Source organism: Buteo buteo, chromosome 3 (assembly GCF_964188355.1).
Source record: "Buteo buteo chromosome 3, bButBut1.hap1.1, whole genome shotgun sequence".
In the NCBI taxonomy this organism is placed as follows: Eukaryota; Metazoa; Chordata; class Aves; order Accipitriformes; family Accipitridae; genus Buteo; species Buteo buteo.
In genome coordinates this window covers 26,877,135-26,891,283 of record NC_134173.1, presented here as the reverse complement: position 1 = coordinate 26,891,283, position 14,149 = coordinate 26,877,135, and positions in this window count along the sequence as shown.

The window sequence follows — 14,149 nt, the reverse complement described above, 5'->3', positions numbered from 1 at the left end:
GTGAATGAAAGAAGCTGGCAAGGAGGGGGAAATAACAGAGGGTAGTTTTATCATATCTCTTTGACCTGAAGCAATAATAAATGTGAAGGCTGTATGATCATGGGTGATGTTTTTATATACGTATCATATTTTAGATTAGTTTGAGAGAGCAACACATAAAATTGATTGACTGGTGATGTGGCAGTAATTATGCAAATAGAGCAACTTGACCATAAAACACTTTAAAGGGGAGAAGGTAGCTCAGTAAAAAGTAAGCATAAAAAATGTGGTTATTGTATCTGTCCTAATGCCCTGACATCTCTCCTGCCACAGCATGAAAGGAATGGATGTTGTGTAACAAAATTAAAACTTTATGAAACATCAGATGAAGGTCATAAATAACTTGTCCTTATAAAAAGCATGTCTTTAATTGTCAACTGTGTCTTTCTTACAATTTTGTTCAGTCTTGGGCAAAGTTCAGTTTTATGAGACCAACCTTGTGCAGCAAACACACCTTTGCTCTGCTGCTTTACTGCAGCGTTAATGGTTCATTTGCCTTTGGGGGTAGGGGAAGGTGAGCACTGCTGTTCTAACCTTTACTTTATGCTGCTCAGATGAGAACCATGGGGTAATATTAGTTCATTGAATCATTCCATGAATTATTCTCAGTTGCTGTGATAGCAAGTAACAGCAGTGTCCCCCCACTGCCCACTCCACAGTCCCTGTATTTTTGCAGCAGCATGAATCATAAGTGATACAGAATGGTGGATGCTTGAGAAGGGGAAAAGAAAAGGAATGATGCATATTTTCATTGATCCCAAATGAAGCCTGTATAAAAGTATTGTCTGTTCATTTTTTGTTTTCTTAACACTCACTTTCTTGTGTCCAAGATGTTTTGACCATACCCCAGGCCATATGTCATCATGACCCCAAGCTCAACGCTGGTCTGCTGTGTATGCATCAAATCCCTGCGGCCCTTTCAGCCTTTCTCAGCATCAGCCATGTGCTAGTGGCATTCCCCTTGGGGAGGAAGGTTTAGCCAGTGGCTACCTCTCCAGCAAGTCCCTGGTTGTTCCATACCGATACCTGCAGTCAAACGGGTACACCATTTCTATGAGCTTACTATATTTGTATTTGCCCCAGTCCTACAGGTCAGGCAGCTGGTCAGAGCCTGAGGAATCTCTACCCTTTAGCAAAGAGCCTGGACCGTCTTTCAGTGGAAACGAGGCGGCAGGGGTGGAAGAAAGCTCAGCTGAACACAGATTTGGCCTTAATTTGGCTTAGATTTGGGATATGCATGAAGAACTCGCTAATACCTGGGAAATCAGAGATGTTTGTCCAGAGGCAGCCATGGCATTAATTTTAGCAAAGTAGAAATTGCCTGCAAGGACAGACTGGTGAGCAGTAAGCCAAGGAGGAGACCTATAAGCATGCAACACAACAGAGAGGGTGGAGAGCATCTGCCTACACACACTTCTGCCTAACCAGAGCTATCAGGAGATAGCTGGGGATCCTGGAGATATCCTCTTTTTTCTGCTGGCACTTTGTCCAGACAGAGTTTGAACTTCTCCCACACCAGCTATGGCATGCCCTTGGCTAACTGCTCTCCTCAGCAGCGAGTCCAATGCCTTTGGCCAGGTTCAGTGTGTAGGACAGTCTTCTTGTGCCTGTGCTCTTGGCCTGATGATTTTGGATGTCCCTGAGAGACCTGCTGTGCACAAACAGGCCAGTTCTGCAGCACAGGCTTCTTTCTGGACAAAACCACTTCTCTTCATTTTCTATCGACTAACTCTCCCAAACTGAACATGACCTTTGTGTGTACCCCCCTGGAGGATGACATAACACTCCCTAAAGGCAACCATACTCCTCTCAAATACCAATAAGCAGTGTCAACATGATGTGGACAGCATGCTGTCAGGGGATCCAGGTTTTGAGATATTGGAGACAGTCATTTATCAGAAGTGGCTTGATAGGGATCAGCTGTCCACAGTATCTTTAAAAGATGACCTAGGGACCATCAAATGAAGCTAATAGGAACTGGATACATGACAAGCCAAAGGGGGTGGTTCTTCTTGCAGCAGGTGCTAGATCTGTGCAGTTTCTTGTCAAAGGACCCTGAGGATGCACGTGTTTACATGGGCTCAGGGGGGAACAGGACAAGCGATCCATTGTGAACTACTACGTAAATAAACTGTGGTGGCTAGGAAAGTCCAAAAAGTTCTGAGTTGAAAATGGTCAGAGTGTGCAAGGGAATCAAAGGAAAACATTATACATACTTGCCCCTGCTCTCACACTCCCCAAGTGTGTAGCCAGTTTTTTGTAACCAGTTTTAGAGACAGACTATTGGGCTAGAAGGGTCCTTGGTCTGAACCAGCACATTCGCATGGATGTTTTCCCTACAGTTAGGCTGATAAATGCTTTTTTGCCATCTAGGTAGGACATACTACAAAAAAAAAAAAGGGGGGGGGGATTAAATCTTGAACCTTTTACTATCTTGTGCAGAAAGTCACTTCCACCCCCAATATTTCAGAAATAGTTATGGAGACTGGCTGAAACCGAGACTGAAAAGGTGAAGGTGAGGAATCTCAGCTGCTCTCAGCAGTGTTATAAGGCAAGACCATAATCATGCTAGAAATGGTCATGATCATATAGTACAATAGTCAACATTAAATCAACAGATGTTGATTTTTCCCATGTGTAGAAACAGTGATTTTCATGCTGCATGACAAGATCAGTAGGTCATCAAGCAGTAAACACCATGTCATGACATGTGAAGGTCTATCTGCTCTGGGAAATCGGGAGCTCCTGCTCTGTAGAGCTTTCATGGTGACTGTGCACATACTTGTTTTTCTTCTTTGGCTATTGCACAGGCTTCTGGAGCCCTTGTCAGGCATGAAGTCTCACAGACAGATAGACAGCCACAATGGTAACAACTCCCATGGCTCCAGTAAAGACAGTAGCTTAGCGTTACCAGGTGAGATGAACAGGACTTGGTAAGGCCATGCTTTTTAGCCCTGGTGTTGTCATCTGCATTTAGTCCAGTGTCCAGCTGGATTAACACAGGATTAGCTAGAGACAGGAAAGATGTATTTATTCTCTAGCACCAACAGCTGGTATACCCTGAATATAGTCCTTCAACATAGGACACATCAGGCACCAAAGGAAAGGCAACATTTCAGCCCATGTCCTGCAGCTAGTCCAAACACAGAAGCATAATTCCTGCTGGGGTCATTTAGCACTTAAAGGTAACTAGTAGGCAAGTGAGAAAAAAAATGTCCATCTCTGATTTAAAAGCAATGCTTGAACCTGGCACAGCAGAAACAATAGGCTGTTTCCCAAGTGGAGATCAGGTATGTTTATTTTACTGAAATATATGGGTTTGTGACAATCAAAAGCAGATGTTCATTAACAGGCAGAGACATAGGTAGGTTTCCAACACATAAAGCATGAGGAGGGCAAAGAGGCAAAACATTCAATCTTCTGCCTTGCACCTGAATCTGTCCAGCCCCTTAAATCAGATTTCAACAACGCTTTTTGATTTTCATGTTTTTAAGTAACAGCTATTGAGATGCTGCTCCTGCTAGTTTTGCAGAACAAGTACTTTGGAGATTATTTTGATTCCTATTTCAGGATATTATCCCTTTGTTTGCCTTTTACTTGACCTGGAATCTAGAACTAAATTTGCAATCTGATGTGTGAAGATGTGAAGAGCTGAGAGACTTGTTTTATAAACCCACTGCAACTTTCAGTCTGGAGCTGAGTTCCTTCAGAGCCTGCACATGCTCAGATCCCATGTTCGGTACAGAGGGATCCCTGTGGATGTATTACTCCTTATACAGCACTTATGTGTCTCCTAATAGTTTGAATCTCCCTTGCTGGAGGTGAGTGATGTTGCACCAGACCAGGGCAACCTTATTTCAGGCAGGAACTGTCAGCAGAATCAGTGCAAGGTCAGCCACTCTGGTGGTTCCTTTCAGGAAACTACTCCTCCTACAGACACCTTTATACTAAACAAACCTCCTTAAATACATGTGCTGCGCCATTTCTCCATTCACTGGCGTCATGAAGACTGGCAAAAAATGCCATGGCAGCAAATGTTAGCAGACTGCCAGACCAAATCAAGCCCCATTTTCCCTTGTACAAGGACAACTCCAAGATAACTTAGCAGTTGGCTGAGTTTCTTTTTCCAAACAGTGTGGCGGAGTATCAGCAAAAGAAAGTCTCGGGAGTGTTTCTGCCAGGGAAATTGAGCGATGGGACCTGTAACTAGATTCAACACACAGGCAAAAGAATTATTTTTATCAGCTGACCCTGAGCATGCCTATAAGATCATGGTTTTTAATTTTTGTCTACAAGCACATCTTAACTGCAGCTCCTAACCAAACTGAGATCTACATGTTGCAGATCAGTCACTTGAGTGCTTTAAAAATGAAAAACAGACAAAAGAAAGAGGGTGGATTTTGACTCGTGAAAACTCCCCAGATGACACTCTGCATTCACTTTCCTCCATCAAAAAGCCTGAGACACCTCTGTCCACCTACCCACACGGTTCATACTCCCAGAACACCTATGCTCTCAGATCAGGACAGTTGGTTGCCCACTAGACTATGTGTCCTGTGAGTTATCCTCAGTGGAAATGCTCATGAACCCACCTTGCGAAACAGCTCTGAAGGGGAGGGGACCCAGCTTCTCAGCTGCTGTATTTCAGGGATAATGGTCACAGTAGCAGAATCCTAATCCTAACTCCTGCAAAAGCCTGCCAGCTATGCAATTATACAATGTATGATACCTCTGATGTAAAAGGTAATAATATTATCTGAATAATAATATCTGAAGTGTTAATGACTTATTAGAGGTCCAAGGTTGAGTCCTGGTTCTCATCAGCAGAGGTTCCTTTGTCCCTGCTTCCCTGAAAGGGAGGTGGCAGAAAGAAGCTTGAGGACAGCCTGGAGAAGGACTCCAGGGACTCCAGTGAGCCAAGGAGCTCCTCAGTGTCCCCCTCGTTACATATGGTGCAGAGAAGCATTTTGGCAACATCAGGGAGTCATGGGCATGTACGTTGTTTGTCCACACCTGGCACAGACCTTGAGGCCATATGAGCGGTAAGTATGTTTATTGTTCACATCCACATAGGATGCAGGGTCTGGAGTCTGAGCTGCAGAGAGGTCTCTGCATCCCTGGCTCTGCTGTGCTTCCATTGCCTAATCCCTGCACTGCAGACCATGGGACGGGGATAACAAAGTTAAAACAGGTATTTGACACCACAAACCTTATTTCACTGTGTCATGAAAAGTCACACAGGGCAGTCTTTATTTCCCAGGCTCAGCATTCAGAGCAAACACACTGCTGTAATCTTTAGCAAATACATTTTTGCTTGCACAATAAATCTGTTCAGAATCACACATTTCCATTCAAACTAGTCACTAAAGAGTCACGTGTTGGGGCCTATCTCTGCTTTGTGCTGACACTGCATAGGCAGAGAATCACGTGCCTTCATGAAAAAATATCCCCAGTCTTAAGGCAAAACTTGGCTCAGGGTCACACAAGACTCATCCACATTTCATGTCATGTTTCCTCTTTGTTCTTCACCAACCAGTCTTGAAATATGGCACTTCTGTGCAAGCAGACCGACACACACCACAAATACACACCAAGTGGCTGTACCCATGCTGGGAAATAAAATGGGCCAGGGAACAGTCAAAGGAGTACTGCAAAGCATAGCTTATGTTCCTCCAGCTAAGCTCTCTTACGCTCCAAAGCAGAGGGGCAGCAATCCAAACTGGGAGCCATCCCTGGCCCAGCTGCTATTCCCTAACCATGGGCAGCAGCTGGGAAAGTGCTAGGAGGTGCCGACCAAAACCATGCCAAGAAGTCACCAATATGAGCTGTCACACACCATTGCCTATGTCCTGGCACTGGTGAAATACTGCCAGAGTCCACCAGCTAGGACGTGGCCTGGGACCTAGAAGAGACTCAGTAAATCTCTTCTCTATGAATGACTCCTGTGAGATTTCGGGAAAACTACAGAGGCTTTCTCATCCCTGTTGATCCATAAAATGGGGATAATAAGCCGCACCGTATATCTCAGCGGTGGAGGGAGGACAGACCATTTTCCAGCTTGGATAGTAATGGGAAAGCATGTGAGTATCCTGGCTGTACAACTGGGTTTATCCCATTGTGTTTGATAATTTTCATCTGAACAGAGAGTAAATACTGATTTAAGTGGGTCTGATTCATAATCAGAACAGAAATTTGGCCACTGCTTTAAATTACAAATGAAGCCAGTCATCTGCATTGGAAACAGGCATGTTTGAGATAAACAGGAATATATACCTTTAAAATATATAGTTCAAAATATTTTGCCATATTCTGAAATGAATTGTTTTGCATTTTATTTCCTATTGGTATATATCTTTTTTCTTCTTTCGTTTGTGTGAGTGAAAGATGATTATCCATTCTATTTTTATGACCTACTTATTGCTGTTGTCTCAAAGGATACCTCTACCTGAACTTCATTAGAGAGGCTACCACTTCCTTATATTGAGGAACATGATAAACAGGGTGGAAAAAAAAAATAAATCAGGAAGTGCTTTTATTCAGTGCTGTGGATTTAAAGATTTTTCAAGTCCTTCAATTGTCCAGAAATATATGGGAGACCACCCTGTAGCTGAGAAGAAACAAAACAAGTTGCACAGGATGAAACAGAGGGAGAGAGGGAGAAAAAGAGGCAAGGAGAGGAGGGCGGAAGGAAGGAGGGAAAGCAAGCAAGAAGAAGGAACCACCTGGGCTGATGTTCCCTTGCTCACTCATGCACCCACATGCCATTACGGAATTTACAAGTCTGCAGCTCTGCTGGATGCAAAGGACCCCTGATTTTCAGACTTGAGCGCTGAAGATCCTCCAAATTTTGCGGCCCAAATGTGGAGTTATATAGAGATAGTATGCTTGAAATGCATAGTTCAGCTACAGTTCTTCCAACCTACCTGGCCTCCTCTTTATACGTACAGCAGATCTCTATTTAAAACTTGAAAAGTATATACCATCTATGTTGCCCAGCTGTTATTTTCTGAAGAGATCACCTTTTCTGAAGAGGTCACCACCCCCAGCAGGGCTTTACCTCTGGGTACTGTAGATTACATAGGTGTAGGCTCTCCTTTGAAACTCATGCATGAGACCATTCTGTGAAAAAGCTTCTGTGCAGCAGCAAGGCTTTTGCAAAGACATTCAAATGCATATGCTTTATGGTCACGGGAAGCCATAAATGCAAGATTACATCCTCTGTCGCTGTGTGTTCACAAAACTGTAGTGATGCTGGTAGATGGAGAATGCTTGACACAGGTGAGGGTCAGCTGCAAAATATCTGTTTTTCCATGTGGAAGAGTTAACTGGAAAGACGGTTAAAGAACAATATTCCATGACGTCAGTGGTGTTTATGACATGCCCTTTAATTACCCTTACCAGAAAATCAGCATGTGCACTTTAGTACGGTAGAGTAGGGCATACTTCAAAGAAAATAATAGCTCTGTTGATTAGCTAATGAATATGCTATCAGAGAAGTCAAGGAGCCTTTCCACTATTGCTCACTTTAAATAATAATGCTAATTAAAAACATACTGCATGCCTCAGGTCCACTGCTCAACTTTTGAAACAATGAAGCTCTCACATTTATATTCTTTCAATTACCTGCTCTGTATTTATTAATAGAAGGGTGCTGTCCTGTTCCCTGGCTACATATTTAATTCATAGAAGCACAATAGTACACAGAAAACAGAGGAGTGAATCTAATCATATCTGTGGTAGGGAAATGAACTCTGCTTCTCTGCAGGGCCGGGGAAGCCCTCTCCGCACACATTCTGTCCAAGCCTGCTGGCTGAGACACAGCCTTGGCGTTCACGTATCAGGTGTCATCCTGCAGCTGAGGGTGACACCCCAGAAATAGTGTCAGCGGCTTCCTCTTTCCCCCATTCACCTGCTGATGAGGCTGAAGACAGCACGAGAGCTCAGATGGTAACTGCTGTCTCTCCCCAATGCTTTTATGTTGTCTGCTTCCATAGTGAAGCCCCCTCTCTGCTTAGAGTGATTTTACCAAACAGATCCATTTAATCTGGGCTCTTTTTCCTCTACACATCTCTAAACTCATACAGACTTTATGGCCAGGTTCTGCCCTTCTGGAACACTGTCTCTTGGGGGCAGCTGTCTTCAGGACAGCATATAGCCACGGTGTCTGTGGGTGCCTATAAGTATTCTCCGATGCAAGCAGGGCAAGTGCAGACCATGCCAAAATTACTGCAAAATTACTGCAACAAGAAGTTTGGCAAATTATAAATTTCCCTTAGCTCCACTAAGAAGTTTGCCATTGGAAAATGTACAATGCAAGACATAACCAAAAATTCTAGAGCATTTTCTCAACCAAAGAGTTTCTGCAAAATGTTTGTATTCCTATCAGAGGAGCCTGGTTGTGATGAAAATGAAACTTTTTTGAAAAACAGATACTTTCAACTCATGAAGTGGGAACAACAAATGGAATCTCTTCAAAAACCTTTGCTGAAAAGACTTGACCTTCTGATCACACTACAGCTTCTGGTTTATCCTGCTTTTCTCTTGTGCTGCAGCTGTCCTTAATTTTAAGTCTTCTCCCTAAAAAAAGTATATTCCCACTGCCTTCTGTTGCAATGCCTTTTATTAGCAGAGCTCTATCTGACTGTTACTACCTTGCTTCCCTTCCACCCATGCTGAGTAGGTAGCAAAAACTCATTTTTTTTTAACACAGGGAGTATTCTTTCTCCTCTGAACAGGCCATTTTTGCTTAAGACAGAATTTCTGGGCCCAAAGTGCAAGCTCTCTCAGCAGCATCCCAGGTGGCCACTGCTCTCCTGCACCACCACTTAGGTGGTGGAGGTGGGAGCGTGACGCTCAATGCCCCAATGGCAAGGGGTTGACTTGCCCTCCCCCAGCTACAGGTGGTAGCCTGGGCTTTTGGTGGCCAAGATTGCCTGATAGCTCTGGCACCTGGCAAGCCCCTGAACCACAGACTGCTCTCCTCAAACTGTCTGGGAAAGCTAGCTGAAGCCTGTCCTGAATTCCTCTGCCTTTTACGAGGCTCCTCCCAATGGCTGGGGCTTGATCTAGGTGGCTGCCTTGAGTAGTCTCATTAATTACAAAGGTGTCAAACACGTACTCCTTGCCTTTGTAGCTAACGCAGCTTTTACATCGAACCAGACAGCTTGCAGCTTCCCATGTGCTTGCCTGCTCTAGCTGGCCATAATTTAGGGCTGGGCTCATCTCTTTAGAAGGTCCTTATAAATCAGAGTTCACCTCTGCCACTGAGCTGTGAGGAGTTTCACTCATGACTTCAAGGGGAACAAGAGCAGGCCTGGGAGAGATACGGAAGATCTCAGTGTAATCTGTGGGGACAGAGAGGCAAGGAGATTTCTCAGAACCGTGTATGGCTGAAACTTAGTTAACAATAGGTGTCCCCATCAATGGGGTACATTGAATCACGAGTGAAGCATCCTGACGTTTTAGGTTGCCTGGAACAGGGAAAGCAGACTGTACATCAGTATCATAGTGCCTCAGTACATAACAGGTGTGAAATAGGAGTTTCTTTCAGCTTTTCCCTGAGCTTTTGATATGTGGCTTATTTCAGAAGTGCTAATCCTTTTCTTTAGATAAGAAAGGGTTTTGCAGTGTGACAGATTTGACCCTGTTGCACAATCCTGAAGCAAGCGGTCCAGGTCACACCCCTAGATACCTGCACAAGGGAAAACTGCTCACACCATTAAAGGCAGTGGGATCAGGACTGGTTTACACTGGAGAAGGGGTACGGCACACGGCTGTCAGTGCCTATCCATGTCCCTGATGAATTCAGCCACAGAGAAATGGTAAGATATCGGTGTCTTGTTTACAAAGCCCAAGTCTGCTGGGATCTGTACTTGAAGTTTCTTGCTTTTTGCTGAAAACTGATCATGGAGACTTAGAAAGACAAGCTGTTTTTCCTGAATTTCCTGCTTATACAAAGCTTTCATTTAGTCCCAGGAATTTTATCACTACTCTGAGCAAAGTGTAAGACTGGGTAATAAAGTGGGAGCTCTAACTTTAAAGACACCACTGGCCTCCTTCTGCCTAGTGCACAGTTAATCCTAACAATTCTTTGGGATAAGTTGCCTTTTTTAATTTTCTGAGAGACACTAAATTGTACAGAGTATAATTTCTCCATGCCTATTCTGAGTGTAGCCACAGTTCTTTTAAAAAATCTTGAAGGAATCATGTGGTGGTTGCAATGAAGCATAAACATTTTGTTGGTCAAAGTTTTAAGCAATTTTTTTTCCCCATTGGGTAAAACAGTAATGTTATTTTCCAGTCTTCAGGCTCTCACCTTGATCTGAAAAAAATTAACAAGGCAGGTCAAAGTTACTAGAAGCTACAGGATATCATCTTGTTCTAAGGAAGGGAGCATTGTTGTCTTTGGGACCCTGTTCCAGGCTGAAATGTTCCTAATAGTTTAAAATAAAATTAAATTAAATGAACCTTGCAACATACTTCATTGATTCTGTGAAGAACAGAGGGTATGGCTCATTTCTTGTCCAAGCCGTGGAAACCCCAAGAGGTGCCCCTGCCCTGGGTGCGCAGTGCTGGGGCAGGTGGGTCTGCCCAGACCTTGCAGTAGGCACTGGTCCTCACCTCTGTCACTGATCTGGAGATGGCCCGTCATCCCAGCACTTCTTTTAATAAACTTGGATTCAGGCAAAACGGAACAACTACAGGCGAGTGTGGGTTATGGTAGAAGAAGGATAGAAGAGTAAAAGATCTAACTTTAAGAAAATGAAGTCATGTGCGCACACACACACATAGAAGATGGGGGTCCCCAGACTGTCAGAGGTCCTTGCAGCCTCAGTGAAAGCCCGTTTCAGCTTCTTGATCCTCAGGCACCTCGAGTCACAGTAAGCAGAGGCTGCCCACAGGCACCTCCTCATGATGCCGCTATGGCCCTGTCGCTGCAGTTGAGGCACAGCAGATCTCCCCTCCACCAGGCCTCCTTCCCTCTCCCCTCCCCAGGCCTCTGGCCAAACGCACACAGCCTCTCCTGTCAGCAAGGCCACTCCTGCCTCTGGGGCAGGAGGCAGGGGAGGTGTGTCTGCCAAGTTTATGCAAACCCTCTTCAGAGTGTGAAGGCTCACCAGGATCTGCCCGGCTGGTTTGGGGCTCCTCTGTACTGCAAATGGGTCACGAGGCACATCCTCTCCCTCTCCCTCTCGTGCCACAAGACTGGGTCCTCTCTAAGCAAGGCACAAAAAGCAGCATGATTTTTTTAAAATGTTATTTATTCCCATGAGAAGAACAAGTAGGATTTGGCTCACAGTTGGGGTTCGGTGCACTACAGAAATCTACCATTGCACTCTCTTTCTTAAAATCACCACATTTGCAAGACAATGCATACGTGTCTGTTCATTCTTCAGGCTGTGGGCTTCACAGCATCAAAAGGTCACAGACAGAACACCTGCAGACCTCGGTCTTCAGAGAAGGCTTCCTTCCTGATTCTCCAAGAGCAGCAAGCTGCTTAGCAGCCCCTGCCTGTGTGCCATGCCATAAGAGGTGACAGATTTTCAAGTCTTGTTTGTTCAACTTTGAAACACAGCCTTTTCTTCTGTGGGACTCAGGATGTATTTAATAGGAAGCAATAAAGATGCAGGACAGTTTTGGAGAGGAAGTAGGACATTTTAGGTAGGCAAAAAATAATTACTTATGCTGAAACTGGGTCAAAACACCACAGTGTTTACCACGGCTTTCAGGAAGGATGCCATGGGGTTTTTAATAACGACAAAAATTCAAGATCTCAGCATTGGGTCTCATTCCAAAAAGTAATACAGTTTCAGACCAAATGGAAACTAATCTGGACTATAAATCACGATGCAGCAGATGTAACCATCTCAGTCCTGAACCCAGTCACTTTTGGTTGGCTAAAGCTGATCTTCCAGCCAACTTTGTTGCAAAGGCAAGAGATTGAGCACTTGTCTTCATCCCTTGTTGTCACTCCCATTGCTAATTTTGTTCATTGTTTCATCTGAAGCGAATTTATCTTTTGAATTAATCTGTCTTCACGTTCTGGCCACTAGATCTTGTTATGTCTTTCTCTGCAAGGTCAAAAGCCTGTTAGCACCTACCATTTTCTCCCTGTGGAGGGACTTACTATACTACTCACCTTTTAGTCTTCCTTTGGATACTCTAAGCAGACTGTGGTCTTTAAATTTGGCAAGGCCAGACGTTTTCCCCAGTCCTTAAATAATTTCTGTGGTTCTTTTCCCTAACCTCGCCAATTTTTCAACATCCTTTTCAAATGTGGATGCCAGGTCTGGATGCAGCATCCCAAAGTAAAATTACCTCCTTACTCCAACTCAGTATTTTCCTGATTATTTGTTCAAGGAGTACATTAGCACTTTTGGTTACTACATTGCTCTGACAACTCATTTGACCACGTGTCCACCTGGGCACCTAAATCCTCTTCCCCTCTCCTACATATTAAAACAACTTTCATCAGATATCTTTAAGGAACGATTAAGAAGTGATTCCAAAACATGTTACAAACCTGTAACGAAGACTTCAAGGCTTTTGAAACATGTGGAGCAGAAGGCACTTGAAACTGTTCCTCAGGCCCTCCGTTTCCTTCTCACTGGCCCACTGCAATAACCCTTGCCCTATATTGTAATACAGAATTCAGTGTGTTTGTTTGACACAACCTTGGAATGTCCAGTATATACAGATTTAGGAACTGGAGGATCTGTGGGGAATGAAGTTCAGGACAGCTGGATAAGGAAGATCTGGAGCTGTGAGCACACAGGAAGAGTTTAAGTCCATTTTGGGTTTCTGCAGCCTGTGCTCAGCTAAGGCTCATGGTAGCAAGGACAGGTTGTCACTTCTAAATCCCTTCTTCTCTTGGAAAGCAGCAGAAGAGATATTATTTTTACACAGGAACAGACAGTAAATTATCAAAGTTCTACATGGCAAATGTTACAGGGCTGGCACGTGGCTCTGTCTAGCTTTGCAGCAAGAAAACCAAACCGAATCAGCTACTTTGGCTCCTCACTTCATACCCAGGTCCTTGCCCTCTGATCACGCACATGTAACGAAGCCCACCTGCAGTTCTGGAAACAGCCAGGTGCCTCTGACTCCCTTTGGGCAACCTGTCCAAGGCTGGTTCTCTCCATTTTACCCAGGTCACCAACCCAAGCCCAGCAGCTGTTGCACCCTCACGTACCTCCACAGCACTTGTACCACACCAGTATATGCCTTCAATGCCATGCTGAAAAATACCACTCTGGACCACAGTAGGGATCTCAACTTATTTCAAGCACTTTGAACAGAAAAAATATGATTATGGGCGAGGGTGATGGGAACACTACTAAAACAACCCTGGGACCTAGGGAAGACTGGAGCCCGGGGTAACACACATGGCCAGGAGCAGTCTACTCTTGAAGGGCCACCCAAGCAAATGTAAGCCTTCTAGTATTGCTTGGTGGGGGAGCCTGAAGCAGATGCCTTGAGACAGTGGCTATTTAATTTTGGCAGTTTCCAGAGAAAAGGTGCTAACATGACAAAAAAATATGCTTTTTTTTCCCCAAATGTCAACTCTGAAGCTTCATTCTGGTACTAGAGAGACTCTCTGAGGTCAGTCTGGCTCATTCAGCCTCACTAGTAACTGAGATCCATGGTCAAACTCTTTCTTTGTTCTTTCTCAGCCCATCCCAGGGGCTGTCACTGAAGAGAAACAGGGATAAGTGAGGAAAGCATCTGGCCAGGCCATCCATCAGTATCAGTGCTATTGACGATATATGAGCCAGAGCAAAATCCAGCTCAGAGCCATGCCAGCTCAGCAGGACTAAAAGGCAAAATTTACAAAAAAAAAAAAAAAGAAACCTTTATTTTGTTGAGCAGTAGCAGCTCCAGCAATCAATATACTTGGAGAGCAGTTTTGGTGAGTAGGGAGGTACTGTTCTTACACTCTTTTTCCATGTAAAATCATAACACAGAACCTGGCTTTGAGCTCTTCAGCATCTATACAGTAAGGCAACATGGTACTGCACCCCCCTCTTGCAGAGGGATGAAAACCTGATTTAGCCCTGCTTCTGGTCCAAGGAGGTAAAATATTTCATTCTTGATGTTTTTGCCGATAAGA